Here is a 7,044-nt window from a genome sequence, read left to right on the forward strand (position 1 = left end):
TGCTATGCACTGGGATGGGGGTGCAGAGAAGTGGAGGTAAAATTGATGGGCATAAACAAGACATTTGTTTAAATGCCCCTCTGCAGAGCTCTAAATAACTCAAATATTGACACATAAGAATGAGAAGATAAACCACAACTAATATAGAGACGATATTGTACCTTTTTTTTTTACTAGCAAGTTTTGATTGCCGCCGGTTTGGGCTGCATGTTGTTCCAGCATGAATGCCTTTAAATCTGAAATAAATGAATGCTTTTATTGAAATGGTTTGCTTCAGGAGCATCTTAGTTGAACCCTGTTGAGTTATTTAAATGTCAATATTTTATTTTTATTTCAGGCTATAGAAATTAAGGAACTTCTTGTATAATCAAGGTAAAAAATGTTGCTGGCTTAAATTTTGATTGCAAAATACAGATAGGCATGATGAGGAAAACCTTTTGATAGAATGAAGGAAAGAAGATAATTAAAATAGCCAATCTTACAGCTAAGGCCTAGTTCTCACAGAAGTGGCTTGCCTGTGTCTGGGCTGTATCACTTCAGACTGCAAGTGGAAGCTTATATGAGCACTCCTCCATAGAACTTCCCTATCCCTGCTCATAGAAAACTAGCTTAGCCTGCTCTTTGACATGCTAGTTTTCTATGTGTATGGATTTTAATGTTTTTTAGTACAGAGAAATATTTCATCTTGCAAGCTCTCATGAACAGTCTCAACTGGTATTCCCTAGACACAGGTTTACCACACCAGGAAGCACTAGATCCAATTCATAAATCAGCATCTAATATAGTGTCTTTGTTGTTTGGGGAAAATGACTGTAATGTTGGCATCATGGTAACTTTACTCTCAGATAAGGATTATTATTATTCTAGGTAAAACTTTGGCAAGCCACCAACAGCTGTAATACACTGACTAGTAGGAGAATCAACTGGGGAAGTCCCCAGTGCAAACCACATGTTGGTTGAAATTACTGTGCACTTGCAAGGGGGCTTGTGCAGGCAAACATCCTGTGGATTTTGCTCCTGGGAAAGTGTTGTATTCCCCCCACCTTCCTTTCATAGGAGTAGAATTGATGGGCTTAAACCAGCTGTGGAGGCAAAACGTAAGAACATTCATAAGGAAATAGCTAATTTTTCTCAAATCATTCCCTCTATTTCTACTGTTCAAGCATGAATGCCAGTGCATATGTAGCCGAAACGTTATCGCCCATACACAAGAGGGAGGTATCAGTGGGCTCGGAGGAGCCCAAGATTTGTAGAAGTACAAAACGGGTGGAAAAAACCTGCCAAGGCTGAGGTCTCCAACGTGGTGTCTGTAGGCATCAGTGTGCCCATGGACACCTCCCTTTGTGACTGCCAAGCCCCCTGCCCCTCCCTATTTTTAAAAAGTTTTTTTAAAGAAGTTTTTTTTAAGTTTTTATTTTTTAAAAATGTTTTTTATTTGATTTGATTTTTTTAAAAGTTGGCATGGCATAACCCACTTGTGGGTCCTGACTCACCAGTTCACAACGAATGCCACAAATATGCAGCGGTACTCAATCCACAAATGTGTTCATTCTTTCTACACAGGTGACCTGGTCAGACCACATAATGAAAGTTTGTTGTGTGTGTGTGTGAGCAGAGCAGTCAAAATGCTGTTCAAACTGAAAATGCAAACACCATCCATTTAGCCTTCCTACAACTGATTCTTGACAGCAAAGCATGACAGTTCTTTAGGGCATTTCCCAAGATCTGTAGATTCTCTCTTTGCATTCAGGAACATCGCACTGACTACCTTATAGCTACCTTCAACATATTCCCATCTTGGTGGGTTTTTTTATTATTATTATTTGCCTCCCCCTCACAAATCACTTTTCCTTCTATCTAATTATATATTTGGAATAGTATTGGAACAAGCTGTTCCTTTCTTCGAAAACACAGCAAGAACAGTCGTACTCCCACTATGTTTCACCAGCCGATATATACTGAGGAGGACACTGTTTGCCTGTAACACCAGATGGAAGTATTCACAAACGAGCTCAGTGTTAACAACCACAACATTCACAAAATGGGTAGACCGATCCACTCCTTAAAGTGGTATTGCGGGGACGGGATGGAGGAAGTGTTGAACTAGATTCTTGATCCAGTGGAAGGAACAACAGAAGTAAAAGGCAGGGAAGTTACTACAGCACAGTGCCGTAGTAATTCTGGTCACAAATACCTCCTTCCTGGGTAAGGTGCTTGAGAGAGTGGTGGAGTCTCAGCTGCAGGCACTCTTGAATGAAACTGATTATCTGGATCCATTCCAGTTTGGGTTCAGGCCCGGTTTGGGGATGGAATCGGCCATGGTAGCCCTGATTGAACCTTATAGTAGCCCTGATGGAACCTTCTTCAGGAGAGGAACAGGGGCAGTGCCGCTCTGTTAATTCTCAATCATTGGCTTTTGATATAGTGGACCACAGTATCCTCCTGGATGGTCACTGGGCATTGTGGGCACAGTATTACAGTGGTTTGGTTCTTACTTATGGGGTCACTTCCAGAGAATAACACTGGGTGACTGTACCACAGCCCCATTGCAGCTGAATTGTGGGGTGCCACAGGGCACCATCTTGTCCCCAGTGTTATTTAATATTTATATGAAGCCATTGGGAGCGGTCAGGAGATTTGGGGCAAGGTGTCATCCAGTATGCTGATGACACACAGCTCTATTTCTCTGTAACATCTGAACTGGGAGAGGCCATGCACGTTCTGAACTTGGGCCTGGATGCAGTGATGCTTTGGATGAGGGCTAATAATCTGAAGCTGAATCCTCATAAGGCAGAGACTGTATGGGAGGGCAGTTCCCAAGTCCGGGAATAGAGCTATTTGCCTGTTCCGGATGGGGCTGCACTCCCTCTGAAGGAGCAGGTACATAGTTTGGGGGTGCTCCTGGAGCTGTCTTTGACACTAGAGGCTCAGGTGACCTCAGTGGCCTGGAGCACCCATTACCAACTTTGGTTGGCAAGCCAACTATGCCTGTTCCTGGGTACGGATAGCCTAGCCACAGTGATCCATGCACTGGTAACCTCACAATTAGACTACTGCAATGCACTCTGTGCAAAATGCAGCTGCCAGGGTGCTCACTGGGACACTCAGCTATGCTCACATGACATCTGTGTTAAAAGAACTGCACTGGCTGCCTATTAGCTACCAAGCCATGTTTACGATTATGTTGTTGACATACAAAGCCCTAAACAACTTGGGACCCGGGCATCTAGCAGACTGCCTTCCCCTATATATACCCAGCTGACCTTTTAGATCTTCAGAGGAGGTCATTCCAAAATGAATGGAATGTCACCACGTGATACCTCAAAAGGCGGGCCTTTTCAGTGGTGGCGCCCCACTTTGGGAAATCCTCCCCCATGCAGTTCAGGAGGCAGAAAATGTGGTATGTTTCAAACACCTCCTGAAATGCACTTGTTCCTCCAGGCTTTCTCTGGCTTCTAATGGATTGCAATTAAGCATATGCTGCTCCTTCTTACTTCAGTAAGACCTGACCTTACCAAGGCAGGCTGCAGTGAACCTGGTAACTGGGACTTACTTCTGAGTAGACATGCATAGGTTTGTGCGGGTTGATGCGCTTTAACTGCCTATTTAGTCATGCAATCAGGGTGACTAATACAAATGTTAGGGAATGTTTTCCAAGTGCCTTTGACTGCATGTTAGACAATTCAAACACAAGCACAAGGTTTTCCCCCCCCCCTATAAAAAATTAGAGTGTTTTGTTCCCTCAAACATTCTTGCTTATTAACACATGTGGCATTTATTTTTCTTCTTTATAACGGAATGCGATACAATCTCCATAAACCATAATATCCAAATGTCATGATCATAATATATTTGTAGTAACACTTTGATTGAAGATGGAATTCCAGATGTAGATGAACAGAAACATTTCAGATCTAACAGCTTCATTAACTATTAACTTTCTCTCCACCCTCTTTAAATCTAGCTAAATATATTAACAGCACAATCTGATGCATGTCTACTCAGAAGTGTATCCCATTAAGTTCAATGAAATTTACTCCCAAGTAAGTGTGTATATGATTGCGCACTAAGGTGATCATAAGAGAAGCACAGATTTTCCTAAGAACTTACATTGCTCTTACTTGCTGTGTTCTCCATATGTTCTCATGTTGTTGAAGAACATGTGTGTTCTCCATATGTTCTCATGTTGTTGAAGAACGTGTGTTCTCCATATGTTCTCATGTTGTTGAAGAACAGCTCTGTGAAGTTTGAAAGCTTGCACCCTCTCACAGAGAGATTCTACTCCAATAAAAGGCACCCGCTTCCCCTTTTCTGCCTTTTTGCACCAACAGATCTGTCTCCCTCACAGGACATCTTCAAGTGATGCAGAGGCTTAGTCTCCTGAACTTGCAACAAAGTTTCTGCTGTCATTGTGATGTCATAAATGCAGCATTTGCACATAAGCACAGCATCAAACATCTAAGGGATGTGCATTTAAACAAGGCCTCCTTTGCATGGGTTTATCGCCAAAGCTAATGGAACCAGGGAGCTTCACACATAATATACTAAGTGTTTTGACCATTTAAGGAAGGACGGAGTCTTGCCTGGACAAATGGACAGTCTACAGCAGTGGTCCTCAAATGCTTTGAACGCAGACCTAGCCATTCTAGACTTATTCTAGCTTTGTGGACCTTTCCACTCAGTCCCCAGGCCAACCGCCTGTTTGTTGGATGGTCACATGGTGCTTCTTACATGCATCAGCTTACATCTTGCATGTGAAAATCTGTAGATCAGAGACAGTAGATTTAGTATTTCAGGAGGCTCTCTCTTCTCCTTTGCTTTTGTCACCACGGCTCTTTTGCCTGGCAGCAGGGCCCTAGAGCAGGGGTGGGGAACATGTGGCCCTTCAGATGTTGTTGGACTGCAACTCCCATCATCCCCAGCCAGCATGGCAATTGATGGCCCATTAGATGCTGATAAAAATAATGCATTTAAATTCAAAAGGCCCTTTCCAGAGCAGAATTGATCAGCCCTGAATAGTAGCATCCCAACTGATAAGCAACTCAGTGACACACAGTATGTGTAAACCTTTGCTGACCTTCTCCCTCTTTCCAGACTCCCACACAGCATTCATCCTTTTGACTGGTATTCACACTACAGCTTGGAGCACAGAAGTAGACCAGTTTTAACCGAGAAGCATTTCAAGTGGACTCCCACATTGTCCAGTCCTGATGAGGCTGAGCTCACAGAAGGGTTAGGAAGAAGCATATCATAGAAACATGGGAAGCTGCCTCATACTGAGTCAAACCCTTGGTCCATCTAGGCCAATATTGTCAACAATGACTGGCAGCTGCTCTCCAGGGTTTTCCAGCTCTACGTGGAAATACTGGAAATCAAACCTGGGACCTTCTCCATCCAAAGCATGTGCTCCTTCATGAGCTATGGTCCCTCCAAGCAAGTGCTCTTGAGCTGAGGGCAAAACTGGGCACGAAATGGAAAGGGGCTTCATGACCAGTTTAAGGGCAAGAATCCCTCAACTGGAGATCAAGGGCTATCAAAGTTAAATCAACTAAGGGTGCAATCCTATGCATGTTTAGACAGAAAAAAATCCTCCAACTTCCAGCATTCCCCAGCCAGCCATGCTGGCTGGGGCATGGTGGGAGTTGTAGGACTTCTTTCTGTCTGAACATCCATAGGATTCTGCCCTAAAATGTCTACTAGACCTCCTGCTGGTTATAGGGCGTAATTGCAGTTTTCCAGGAAAATTTAATGGGAGTTCAAGTTACACCTGTAAAATCATAGTTCCAGAATGCCATCTCAATTTAGTCAGTGTTAGGAAATGTCTGTTTTGAAAGCATGCTTTAATGAAGTTCACTTCCAAATACAATTCTAACCCACTGACAACCACTACTGTAACAGCCTTAACTTAGCAAAAGTATTACTGGGGGGGGGGGGGGGAGTATAGAAAATATTTCAGCATCTAACAGTATTTTTCCTCCCAGTTCTAAATCTGATGATAAGCCATTGTTTATGCTGACACATGAAATGAATCAAAATAATAAAGTGAATAGAAAATTATATTGCTGTCAATAATTTAATTTGTGCCAAACAGCGTTTTGACAAGGTAACTGTTATATATGAGGCCACATTTGGGATAATATTTGGAGAATATATTATAGAAAGTCAACATCTGACTACTGGAATCAGCTTATATAATAATAACTGTCATAGAATCTTTAGTTACATACTAATTCGAGTTTAATTGTCTACTATAGAGGCATTGTGGTCGAAGATAGTTAATAATAATCTCTGCATTTTCATTATAAAATGCTGTTTCAAAGGTATTGTAGCTTGGCCTTCAGGAATCCCCAACCTTCAGTTGTTCTTGCAAAAGTCTACTTTTTGACATCTGTTTGAGCGGATTTCAGCATTGTGGCCATGTTAATCTTAGTCTGTTGTAGCAAAAATAGCAAAGAGCCACCTCTGCGCATCTGTTGATGTTGATTCTGCCTACCGAAAAGCATGCTGCAATACATTTGCTAGCCTTTATGGTGTCCCAGGACTTGGTTGTTTTTGCTAAATGCTGCTCCTTAGCATTCCATGTGCATTTCCATTTGTGTGCCAGAGGAGAGGAGAAAGGAGTGTAGATATTTAAAGTCTGTTAGGGCTGATAATATCCCCCACCCCAAGAAAAAAAAGGACGATTGGGTTTGATAGGCAAATGAAAGTCTCTTTTAGAAGCTGCAGTTAGTTCGTGTTGTGCTCCAGGTGCAGGCTAATCTAAACCCACTTATCTCTATGCTCCGTTTCCCTTGGTTGGCTCTCCTGGTCATCCAGGTTGCTCTTCACGATCCCTTCAGTATCCACACCCACTTCATTCAGAGGCATTCCAATGTATCTGTGATGTCAGCAGCTATTGGCCCACTGCCAACATCCCACACATTTCCTCTACAAAGGAGGATGCTTAGATTCTTACTCCTTGCCTTTCAAGTATTCCATGAACAAATCTGCCGCAAAGATCTTTGTTCCAAGTCTTTTTCTCCTCTCCAGATTGGAAACAAATGG

Source organism: Heloderma suspectum, chromosome 3 (genome assembly GCF_057233095.1).
Source record: "Heloderma suspectum isolate Gila_16-S chromosome 3, 16-S_ref, whole genome shotgun sequence".
NCBI classification, from domain to species: Eukaryota; Metazoa; Chordata; class Lepidosauria; order Squamata; family Helodermatidae; genus Heloderma; species Heloderma suspectum.